The 13,016-nt window shown below is 39.9% G+C and overlaps 1 protein-coding gene and 1 pseudogene across 1 annotated transcript in view; both read right to left on the bottom strand.

Moving 5' to 3' along the window:
* The window catches only part of LOC144376367 (palmitoyltransferase ZDHHC19-like), a 58,301-nt gene extending 46,765 nt beyond the window's left edge, over window positions 1-11,536 (bottom strand). The window contains exon 1 of the mRNA XM_078043902.1: window positions 11,399-11,536. The gene's annotated coding sequence lies outside the window, so the exon portion shown is untranslated. The remainder of the gene's footprint in view (window positions 1-11,398) is intronic.
* Window positions 5,633-6,686, bottom strand: LOC144376368 (zinc finger protein Rlf pseudogene; annotated as a pseudogene).
* Window positions 11,537-13,016: the final 1,480 nt, after the last annotated feature.

The following is a 13,016-nucleotide window of genomic DNA, read 5'->3' as shown; positions in this document are numbered from 1 at the left end:
GATACTTTTATAACAGACAGACATTTATTTATTCAGGTAGGTAGAGGTACTTTTGACTTTACTGTATTTGAGGAAGCTGTTATTTAGCTTTTGGGAGATAGATTTCTGGGTTGGTTTTTTCTATTAGAACTTCATTACACATCATGAAAACCCTTGAAAATGTCTCACAGCTCACTGATGCTATTGCATTTAAAAACTATTTTCATTTCTATCATTATGTTTCACTGTGGTAGTTTCCACTACAGTAATCTATCATTTTTTTTATGGGTGAAAAAATTGTAATTTAGTGAAACTCAACTCAAAAAATATAAGATGCTGTAGTGTACAATATATTACACAAAGCACCCTTGGGTGCACGTTCAAGTCAAGTAAGAACTCCATATCCCTTTCCCTAGCCCTCCCACCCTGGTACCTTAAGTATTTGTTTCATATACAATCATGCACACTTAATTTGAAAAAGGAAGCCCCAGTATATTTTAATGTATTAATTAGCACCAAACAAGAGTACAGTTCCATTTTTTTAATAAACAAACAAACAAAAAACCCAATAAATAAACCAACCGGAGAGCTAATGGACTCAGTCAATACTGCTGACATAGATATTATACATTCATGTAAATACACAGCCTATTCTACCCTAAACAACGCTGTGGCTGGTTCTCAGCCTTTGTTCATGTTGGCAATTGTCCCCATGTTGCAGTGATGGAGCCAGTCTGTTTCTGAAACAAAATTGTCATTTAGGAACTTCCTACACAAAGCTCATCTGTCTTTTTTTGTTGGAAACAAGTCGAAAATTGGTGTGGAAAACTTCGATCTTTCAAGGATTACCACTGGCCGAAGATAATGAAGCTGTTTTAAGGCAAGCTCTCCACAGTCTGTTAATGCTTTGTTCAATACAACCCTCAGGTTTTCCAAAGAAGGAATTGTTGTTGTTTCAGCTACTATTAATGGTGGGATTGCAGTCAAGTTCTCATGAACTGTAGAGTCACTGGAAGAATGAGGTATGTCAACTTCAGGGTCGTTGTTATTAACTATATTATTTGTCGTAACATCCCGTTAAGACATTACTGGGTGGTGAAGAATTATTAATGTTAAGTGCTCTGAAGACTCCCAATCATCAAAATCATCCTCTTTCTCTTCACTTTCCTGAATAAATTTCAGAAATGAAGATTCAAATCCCATAGGTTTGTAAGCCTTCAAATCAAATGACCTGGGCTGTGAATGTTTCCTAAAACTCTCTTTTGGGACATGGGTTGAATTTTTTACAGTGTTTTCTTGCCCTGAACTGTGCTGCCCAGTTTCTTCATCTTTGATCCTTGGTAAAGGCAGCTGGAAACTTGGGAAATAAGTCCCACTTTCAGTCCCACTGGGATTAGATATGGAATTTTCTATTTTACAGGGAGGAGACTGAACTATATTACATTGTTCCAGAGAAGTGGTTTCTGAACTATGGTTACATTTCAAAGTTTCTCTGTAGAGCAGAGTGTCTGTATCAAATGCTGGGTTGCTTTCTGCATACCCTTTCTGACCACTATCCCTTTCAGATGGTTGAGAAGAATCAGTGTTCTGGAGGGGTGCCTTACTGTCACCCAGGTAATGGCTGTGCTTCATGTGCTCTGATTCACAGCTTATATTTTCTTCTTTCTTTATACAGAGCTCTGCTTCAGAAGGAGGCTCCTCCTTTATTTTGGTACCGTACTTAACACAAACAACAAGGTTTTCCATCTGTTGCTCTAAATAGGCACTGCTCATCTGATGAATACGTTTGTAATGCCTCACTATGCTGCTCTCCAATTTTACCACAGATAAACATCCCTGAACCATGCAGGGGTACTGTGTGTGCTCAGACTGTTCTACACACATATGGAGGGCTTCAGCTCTTGTTTTAAAACTAATTGGAGCTTTCTTTTCTTTGATTAAACCACATTTTTTAGATTTAGCATTAAATGACCTCCTGGTAGTCTGATATTCGTGCCCCTGTGTGTGAGCTGTTTGACATACCTTTTCACTTCTTAGTAGCTTTTCATTTGCTACTTTTTGGCTTCTGAATAGATCATCATAATAGTCCTTATGTCTGTAATATACATGTTGTGAGTAATTACTGCAATGGGTGAAAATCTGGCCACAGCCATTAAGATCACAATGAATTTCATAATCTGAATGCATTTCTCCTTCAATATTATGCTGTTCCATCAAGTGGTGTTTCAATTTGCTGAATGTATAAAACACAGCAGGGCATTGAGGCTGGTTACAGGAAAACCTTGCTACAGATTCAGTTTCAGAAAGTACTTTAGGCTCTTCAATATGGTCTAGGTTATGAGAGTCACTACAGTGCTTAGCAAGAGCTTTGGAACATAGGAAACATTTGTTACATTCCTTATATTTGCAAGCAAATATCTTTTTACATTTTACAAGTTCCCTTTTGGTTCTTGTTTTGTCTTTTTCTAAACATAATTGTTCTTTGTTGTACTGATGTACAGTTCTGTAATGGCGAATTAAGCCTTTTAGATTAGTGAATGAAGAATTGCAAGTTTTATGAATACAATGGAATGGTTTATGGTATTTATTCAAAATATAGCACAGGTTTCCTTTAGCCACAGTTTGCCTGCTACCTCTCCCCTCTCTTCCTTCTCCTTCTTCTCTATGGCTGCCTATTGGTGATGAGATATCAGATGTTTTACTTTCTGTTTCTTCACAAGATGACTCCAAATCTGTTTCTGAACTGCATTCATGCTTTTTAGAATGACAACATGGCTTCTCAGAGTTGCTGCTGGGATCACCTCCAAGTTCTGTAGAACAATCACCTTTCAACCTATCTACTGAGCATGGGCCTTCATGATCGTATTTTTCATTGTCTAAAAGTTTGTGAGTTGCTCTGTCACTGCCAATTTGATGTTTATTTTTATAATGAATCCTAAGGTATGTTTTTCTTGTAAATGACCTTTGGCAAATATGACATTGGAATGGGGAATACGGATGTTGAAACATTGTTAGCTGAAGGACTTTTTCTTTTGAATAATTATGCTTTCTAAGATAATGCATTAACAAAGCTTCTCTGGTCACAAATTCATATTTGCATCCTTGAAGCTCACAGAAAAAAGGCTTAGCCGCCAACTGTGCAAGGTACTGACTTGGCACAATTTCATCTTGATTCTGAAAATTAAAGTCTGAGATAGTAGATGAAACCGATTGAAGAGACTTAGCACCACTGGATGGGTACCCCTGCAATGACCCTGAGAAAGATCCATGTGCTATTGAGTTTTTCAAGCTTAAATATTTCAAACGTAACAGAAGTTCCAACATAGTATCTTCTGTACATGGCCTTTTGGAAGTACAAATGGAAGCTTCTGAGGAATAACCTTGAGGCTCTCGCTTGCATTTAATATGAATATTGTGATCTAAACCTTCATCTGGGGAGTCACTGTTTGTATCTGAACTAGGTTTAGGATCTACATCAAACTTTGTCTGATTATGTTCATTACCCAAACAGGGAAAGAGATCTTCTGTCTTTATCTTTTTGGGTTTGAAATGGTATGGATGTACCTTCCGCAGATGCTTCTGCATCCCTCTTGCATTTTTGTATGTGGAACTGCAGCCATCAAAACCACAGGTAAACTTAGTCCCATCAAAACAAACTGTCATACTGGAACATTTTTCTTTCAAATTGAAGGCACAAATACCTTCTCATGAGATAATAATATGTCCTGCATGGTTTCAGAGTGATCCAGTGTGTCAATTAACTCTTCATTTAATGAAGCTGAAGAACTGTGACTTAAATGATCACTAGAATTACTGTCACTGTTTTCTTTCAGATTTTCTACAATTTCTGTATCTATCTGAGAACTAGCTGTTCCTGCACAGAAAAGAAGATCTTCAGGTAAATATGATCTATCAGTTTGGTCGAGTAGATGGTGCTGAGCAACACAATCTTGTTTTTCACCTGCTACAGACTCCTCAAGTTTCACTGATTTCTTTATGTCTCCATTTGAACCTTCAACATTATGCATTGAGAGGTGATTCTGGTATTCAATTTTGGAATAATAGAACTTTTTGCAGCCAAGAACGTTGTAAGTGTAAGATGCATCCCTAAAATGTTGTGCTTCATGATGGTAAAGCTGTCCCAAGTCACTGAAAACAATATTACAGCCATTTAATTCACATTTATAACGAAGATCATCATGTTTTTGTTTATGATTAAGTAGTTCATTCACGGATCCAAACCTAGCATAACAGTCTATAGACACACATATATAAGGTTGGGGACCACAATGCACTTGTTCATGTTCTCGAAGGTGAAAAGCAGACATGAAATGCCGTCGACAATAAGTACACTTCTCTCCGGGTACAAGTCTCTGTCTTGGAGGTGGCAATCTTCTAATTTGCTGAATGTGACATATTCATGAGATTCTTCTTTGGCTTGTTCATTCCATGACTGATTTTGCTCCAGGGTTGCAGAGGGGCTCTTGGGACAAATACTCTTTTGAGAGCCTTTTAAAAGTAATTTCTTTCTAGAGCATTCCCTTCTGCTTCGTGGCATTTTAACATGTTCCATTACATGAGGAACAAATATTTCTTTTCTCTTGAATTTTCTAATACAAACTGGACAGGTGTAAATTCCATCTTCTATATGCATTTTAGAATGATGAAGAATCCTGGCCTCTATACATTCCCGCTTATATAACAAACAGAAAAACTTATACTGAAGCCATGTCTGGTATCTTTCAGAAGAGCCAATGGGTTTTTTTTGTCTCTTTTCTCCTTATGCTGATCTGTCAAATCTCTTCTTCTAAATTGTTTATCTTCTTTACCTTCATCATAGTCACTGAGAAATGACTCTAAAACATCTGTGTCATTAATTGACATTTCATAGCCACTTAAATCATCATCAGAATCTGAGGCTTCTTGTCCTAGGAGTTGGTGGCAGTGTCATTTTAAAGTTTTCCAGTCCCCAAATTCAGTGGACTTTTAAAGCTAATAACAACTCACATCAAAGAGAATTTGGAACGAGTGCATTTTCTTCATCAAATTTTTGATCTGGTTGCAAATATAGTTCTTCCAACATATTAAATCCATCCAAACTGGGTTCAGTTAAGAATTCTGTAAGCTGACAGGCTCATCTAACTTCTAAATCCTCTGGTAAAAGACAGGAAATTGTTTTACAAACTGATGCCTTCATCTTCTCATCCTCACTTGACCTGAGTTGAAGAGCTCTGACACATAATAAAATTGACACCCCAAGACCAGCATCTTGTGCTTCAGTCTGTATAACTCTAATCAAGCAAAACAAATGCTGCTGTATTTTAGCTATGACACCAAATTGGCGACAGCACTCCAAAAAAGTATCTAAAGAAGGGTCAATTCTTCTTTGCAGTTTACTCCAGAAGAGAGTCAGCTCCCAAGAACAATACACACTTGCAGTTTGGAGCTGCTAGGTAAGATAAGTCGTACAAAGAACAAATGCTGTGTTATCTTGACCCTCAGATTCCAGATTACATATGATGTCTAGTACTTCTTTGCAGTCGACCTTTGCAATCTCCTTAATAGCATCTTCATTAGGGAGCATGGAACATAAACATGTGATATAAGCTTGCTGAAAAGATGACACATGTGAAATCTCTTTAGATTCTGCACATAGTTTTGATAAAGCGTAGCCTGGGGGATGCTGTTAGATTTCAACAAATGTTTTATTCTCATTTGTAGAAAGGAAGGTCCTTCTTGTGCAATCAATTTATTGACAAGGATTCCAAAGCCAGTGGTGCTCTTTCCTCTAAACCAGGCATTTCTCAAAGTGTGTTCCACTGACCAAAAGACCTGAGAGGTAGTCCTTCTGTTTCTACTGGCTGTTGAGACAGAATTTTAAGAAAGTTTTTCCACACCCCTTCTTGGGTAACATGAACCAATATTTGTAGGTTATTATTTCCAAATTCCAACAATGTATTATGTGACTCCTGTAGAGACTGAAGGAATGGTACCCAGACTTCACAAGGCAGTTCACTTTCAGACACTGAAAGCAGTAATTCAAAACAACTCCTACCAAAAACAAAAACAAAAACAAGTACTAACCAGCCGAGCACTAAGAGGACATCTTCACATTCAGTAGTCAAAAATGGACGTGCACTGGCAAAACTTTGGATGGCAAGTCGATACACCTCCAGAAGATACACACTATGTTCTGATGCATTCTTGTTGCTTGCATATTGCAATAAAGTCTGGCAGAAGCTCCAGCAGAAGTTCAAAGATGAGACCTCAGACACCTCCTGCTTCCTCAGCTCTGTCTCCAGCTGCCACAAACACAGTCTCGGGCTGGGGCTCCCGGCGCCGGAGATGCAGGGCGATGACCCCGAGCCATGGACTCTGTTTCGGCTCCTTCTCCGGCTCCCGCTACCGCTGGAGCCTCAGCCCCAGCCCTGATGGCGGCAGCGGCGTCTCCCTTTCCGTAGGCCATCTTCCCATGGCCAGTAATCTCTCATTAATCCAGTCTCAAATATTATAGTTTCCATAGAGTGTTAGCTTTGTGTCACCAAAATACCTGACAAGAAAACCTTGGAGGAGCAGGTATCTTGGCTCACAGTTTCAGAGGTTTAGTCCATGGTGCGCTGACTCCACTGCCTGGGGCTCAGGGTGAAGCAGACCATCGTGGCGGGAGGGCACTGGGAGGAGAGCTGTGCTCAAGGTGACCGGGAAGCATGGAAGCAGAGGAGGGGAAAAGGGGTACAGGGCCCAAAACCCTTTGAGGGCAGCCTCCAGTGTCCCATCTGCTGCAGCCACCCTCCTACAGCGACCACTTCGCCCATTCAAACGAGGGGAGAGTGATTAGGTTATGATGGTCACAATCCTATCATTTCACTTACAAATATCCCTGCATTAACACAGGAGCTTTTCAGGGACACTTCACACCCAAACCACAACACATAACTAAGCTTAATTTGGGTCTTTTAAAAATAGGCCTTCCATATGCCTAACTTTTTAAAGCCTGAAACATAGTTATAAAAATTATTTTCATGACCTTGTGTGCTAATTCTTTTATCTGTGTCAGGTATGGGTTGATTTCACCTGAATATTTTCTCCTCATTATGAACTACATTAATTATTCTACCCCTTTGTCTTTCTGTTAAAGCTTTGACTGGAGGTCTGGGGGCCTGTTGGCTCCTGGCCACTTCTGGATTCCTATAAATATTCTCTGGCTTTTTTTCCCCACACAGATCAAGGCTTCTTTTATTTGAATGACTGGTCTATGTAAGTAAGAAGGCCACACAGGAGGTAGAGCTTCATTTATGGGCCACTTCATCTTTGGACAGTCTTGATGATCTCCTCCTCCTTTCTTGGCCTGGAGATGCTCTTCACAAAGGTGGTTGCCTTCCCTGGTTGCAGACCCATGGGCCTCAGCTGGGTCAGTCAGGATTCTCACAGGCCTTATCTGCCTTCAGCTTGTAGACACGTTCCATGAGAATCTGCTTTGTTTGAGGCCATGTTCCTTCATCTCCAGGTACAGGCTCTGGTACAAGTAGACATCTCTAGATTCGTGGTATCTTGTGAGAACCTGTTGCGCAACACTCACCCTTCTCCTCTGGGTTACCTATTCTAACTTATGCTCATGTGACTGCTCTACCTGCAGGCCAAGGTGTTTTTCCAGACTGAGCCCAGGGAATGGACAGTAGCAAGCTCATGGATGACCAGCCCATCTTTGATCACCTTCTGGATCTACTGATAGTTGGCGCCATTTGGGATTTAGCTGGTTTCACTACTCAGATCCACAGTAGAGGATGCTGAAGACAAGCCCCTTCTGAGGCATGAGTAGAACTATGGTTGTGGTTGTGGCCCTAAAAATATTCTTGAGCTTTGTTCTGGGATACAGTTTTAAGCTATTTGGGTCTTATTTATAAGATTTGTTAGGTGGAACTGAAACAGTGTTTAAGGGTAGTTATTTCCCATCATTGAGACAAGACTCTTTTCAGTCTTCTACACAATATCTTGTGAGTGATAAGGTTTTTCCACGGTGGCTGGTAGAAACAGGCACTACTCCCAAGTCTACACAAGTGGCAGGTACTGTTCCTTCCAATCTTGTTCTTCTGATCTGGGGGTCTCACCATGTTGCCCAGACTTGAGCTCGAGTGATCCTCAACCTTCCAACTAGCTGGGACTGTGGTTGTGCACCATCATGCTCAGCCCCAGGGTTTATTCCTACTGATGGAGATTGAACTGAGGACCTTGTGCAGGCCAGGCAAGCACTCTGCCACTGAACTACACCTCAGCCCAGTTCTTGCCAATCTTATCAGATTTGTAAAGCCTCAGTCTTTACAATGGCTCTTCACACCAATCTCTGTTGAATGCTTAAGGGGGCCCTCCAAAGATCTCAAGCGTCTCCATCTTTCCTCTTTCACAGCTTTTCCAGAAATGTCCCAATCTGGATTGTCCCTCTCTGTACATGTCCTGGAAACTGGGGCAGTGGTAGGGTTCACTTCAGTTAGTACTGACATCACTGTCCTTCATTCAAAATCTGATAGTGTCTTGAAAATCACTGTTTCATATAATCTAGTTTCTTGGTGTCGCTTCCAGCAAGAAGGGTTAAGTTGGTCCCTGTTACCCATTCATCAAGTTTTCACCAACATTACATCTCAACTGATCAAGTCTCAGTGTAACTGTGGTTTCTGCCAAGCTGATCTCTCCCTCACTTCTTGCCTATAGATTTCAGGGCATATCTTTATCTAGATTTCCCTGTCTTTCTTGCCATTCCTTCTTGGTCTCCTTGCTGCTCTGCCTCATCAACTCTTAGTTGTAGACTCTGTCAGGAAGCCAGGTAAATATTTGTCCATCTATACCCACTTGACCCTGTGACCTCATCTTGCCTGGCAGCTGTAGGAAACATCTGTAGCTAAGGAGCCTCAATTTTATCTCTCTAATCTGGATCCAGGACTTGCATCCCCAACAGCCTCATCAACATATCCACTTGAACATCTTTCTAGGTCTAGTCTTCACTTTTACATGTCTAAAACAAGTTAAAATGTTGTCAACTAAACTCCCAATTTCATCCTAACCCCTCTACCCTTCTTGCAGTCCTTCCCATCTCAACTAAGGGAAGCTTCAAGTTCATCATTCTCATAGGCCATAACTCTTGGAACTCTCCTCAACTCCTCTTTTACATAGATGCTCCTTTCAAAATACACCCAGAATCTAACTATTTTTTTTCATTACCTCCACTGATGCCATTCTTGTCGACATTACTGTCATTTTTCATCTGAATTATTGCAACAGCTTCCTAATTGGTCTTCCTGCTTCTGCCTTGGCCTTCCTTGAGAATCTCTTCTGAACAAATTGACCAGAGTGAGCCTCTTAAAATTTAAGTAACACCATTTGACGCCTCTGCTCAGAACTTTGCACTGGTTTTCCCATTCTGTGGAAGCCAGAAGCCCCACAAAGCAATACCCAGGGCCTCCCCTCACTGACCCTCACTGCCTATTGCTTGCTCAGTGCACTGTGACTCTGCTAAAGCCCTTCAGGACCTTTCACTGCTCCAGGAACATTCCTGCCTCAGGGCTTTTGGACTTGCTGTCTCTTCTGCTTGCCATGCTCTTCCCTAGGTAAATAAGCACCACTCTCACATCCTCTGTCCAAATGTCACCTCAGTGAAGCCCTCCATAAGGACCCTTTTAAAAACAAACCCCTGACGCTCTCTCTCCTGCTAGTCCAGCACTTAAAGAGTCCATTGCTTAATGTAGTATTCTGATTTCCCTTCTTGTTTCTCTCCTTCCACTAGAATGTAGGTTCTACAGGGCAGGAATTTTTGTGGGTTCTCTAGGCAGCAACTCAAACCAGTGTCTAGCACAAGGCAGGGACTTAATTCAATATTGGCTAAATAAATATATGAAATGAAAGGGTTTTGAAAATTGCTCTGAAAAGTGTTCTAAATAAATCTCCTATTAAAACTATTTTAACTGCTTACTTCAACTGGATTCTTTGGCAATGGGGCAAAACACATTCAGGAAAGAATATGCAAATCCAATTCCCTCTGTTTTCTGGCCTGTTTTCCTAAGTATAATACTTTCAAGGGTCAATGTGTACATGTGTCAGAACTTCCTTCCCTTTTATGGCCAAATAATATTCTACTGCTCATTACATGACACATAATTGGGTTGTTTCCACTTTTTCCTATTCTAAATAACACTGCTGTGAACACTTTGTGCACGTTTTGTGTAGACATGTGCTTTTATTGCCTTTTTTTTTTTTTCTTTTGGCAGTGCTGTGGACTGACCCAGGGCCTGCTGGGCACTCTACCATTGAGCTACATTTCCCACTCCATGGACAGATGCTTTTTTAAAATTTCTTTTATTTAATTTTCTTTTTTTTATGTGGTGCTGAGGATCGGACACAGTGCCCCACGCATGCAAGACAAGCATGCTACCAAGATCCACAATCCCAGCCTTGGACATATGCTTTTAATTCTGTTGGATATATACCTAGTAGTAGAATTGCTAGGTCATATGGTAACCCAATATTAACTTTCTGAGGAACTGTGAAGTTGTTTCTAAAGCAGTGCAACCTTTTCCATTCCCACCAGCAATATATGAGAGTTCCAATCATTTTTTCATTTTAATTTCCATAGTACTAGGAATTGAACTCAGAAGTGTTCTATCTCTAAATTACATCCATGGTGTTTTTCTGTTTTGACTCAGAGTTTGGTGAAGTTGCCCAGGCTGGCCTCAATCTTGTAATCCTCCTAACTCAGCCTCCCAAATCCCTGGGATTACAGCTGTTGCCTGGCCAACAATTCCAATTTTCCCACATTCTTACCAGCACTGATTATTGTCTGACATTAGGTGTAAAGAGGTACCCTGTGGTTCTGATTTGTATTTCCTTAATTACTAATGGAGTTGGGCCACACATGGTCATTGTAAAGGAGATGGGAGGATGGTTGAAATTCACCTCAGTTGCAAGAATATTTACTTGTTCAAAGTCTACTCTGTTTGGAAATGGCTTGAACACTGTCAGTGATACAGCTTTCTCAGAGGAGTCATCTTGCTTTTCTCTTTTCTGGACCTTGGGGATCAGAGACTGAAGTTCAAAGTGGATAACTTAATGGGTAAGTAAAGTACCTTCACTGTGTAGAGAGAGGCACATACCTAGGAGACTTCAACTATGTAGAAGGGTGAGTCCATGCTTACTTACACCCCAAAGAGGAAACCATACAGCGACTAACAAACAACTACACTCTTTAGCTAACACGGTCAGCTCTGTAACTCAGAAGCAGTGTGACTTGTAGATACAAAGTAAGGGCAGAGGTTAGATTTTATCAAATTTTGATCCTAAATTCTTGGCCAATGAACAACACAAGGGAAGTTCCAACTACACTTTAAGGGAAAGTATTGTTCTTACAGTGAAGCTGGTGTTACACTGGTCTTACCTGTGTGGGATCTTCTTTCATGTAGGGAGGCTCTCCTTCCAGCATCTCAATGGCCATGATCCCTAGCGACCAGATGTCGATTTTAGGGCCATAAGCTTTCCCCATAACCATTTCTGGTGCCATCCAGTAGGGTGTTCCACGCATGCCAGTGCATGTATTCTGCTCAGAGGTGAGATGAGCACAAAACCCAAAGTCGGCTAAGAAACAAACAAAAACAAAACATCTAGAGTTAATAGCTTCCAGATATGGTTTTGTTAAAGAGTTCACCTCAGATGACATAATTGCATTTGGACTATTTGGGCTTATTTATTTTTATTAAAAGAATTTAATAATAAGGTTATCCAGACTGGGATTAGAATACTTTGGTGATGTTATATACTGCCACTTTTTGCTTCTTCTTCCTACAACAGAGTGCAGATTATTAGGTGGGCATTTATTCTCAGTAATACATATTTTATCCTAAAAGTTTTAGTAAAATTGAAAGAGATCCAAAAAGGGGAGAAAATCACTGAAGGTGGACATCAAACCCAAATGAAATGAATCAGGCAAACATCAGGACACTGAAACTACTTTAAATGAAATAAAGAGAAGCTATACTAAGCATACAAGTTAGCAGGGACTTTAGAAAACGAACACATTTGAGTGTAATTATACTGACAAGGTACTTACTAGCCCTCATCTACTCCAACTAACTCCACTATAACTAAGAAACAGAAAACTTCAGTACTTGATGTTAATTTTGTGGAAAGGTCAAGATGAGAATTTATGATCTTTTCTTCCCTTCTATTGTTAAAGCCATTCAAGTACATATGTAACTATGGGTATCAGGTCTGTAAGCTTTAGACTGTTTGATATTTGCATAAGAGTGAATATTAAGTTATGAACTGCTTGGTTTGTTTTACCTAACTAGGATATTTTGTAAACTGTTTATAGAAGAGATCCTTCCGTATTAATACATTTATCTGCCTGTTTTAAAAACTATAATATATTACGGTGTATTAACATACCAGATTACTATTCCTTTACTGTTTGACATTAAAGATAGTTTTAGTTTTTCTTTACCATGTTGCATAGAATATCCTTTTACTAATTATGGTGCATACATTTAGTAATTCTATAGGAGTGAATACTGAAAAGAGCAACTGTTACATAAAATAATATTTATAATGAAAAAGTGTTAAGGTGTGTAAACAAGTCAAAAATAACACCTGGTATTTTGCCAGAGAAATGTTAGAGTTCGTAAACAAGTCTGGATGGTGCCTGGAAAAATGCCAGAGGGAGTGGTTTGAAAAGTAACAAAAGCGAGCCATAAGTGTGGAGATTCCTTATTGGTTGGCTGGCTGATGTATCTAGTTTATGCTAATTAAGATAAGCTGTGCAAAATGTATAAATAGCTCTGTTGTCCTACAATAAAATGCTCCCTCTCCTGCTGTATCAATCTACAGAAGTTATTCATCACCCCCCCCCCCCCCCCCCCCCCCGGTTATTCTGCTGCAGCCGGACTGCGGCAAAAAAGAATGTTTATAAAACTCAAGTACTATTCAAGTATCTTGTAAAAATATGTAATCCTCATGATAACCCTTTGAGATAGGGTAAGTTTTAAAAAAATTGTTCTGGG

Source organism: Ictidomys tridecemlineatus, chromosome 3 (genome assembly GCF_052094955.1).
Source record: "Ictidomys tridecemlineatus isolate mIctTri1 chromosome 3, mIctTri1.hap1, whole genome shotgun sequence".
Lineage (NCBI taxonomy): Eukaryota > Metazoa > Chordata > Mammalia > Rodentia > Sciuridae > Ictidomys > Ictidomys tridecemlineatus.
Note: the sequence above shows the minus strand (reverse complement) of the source record. Positions and strands in the feature narration are given on the sequence as shown.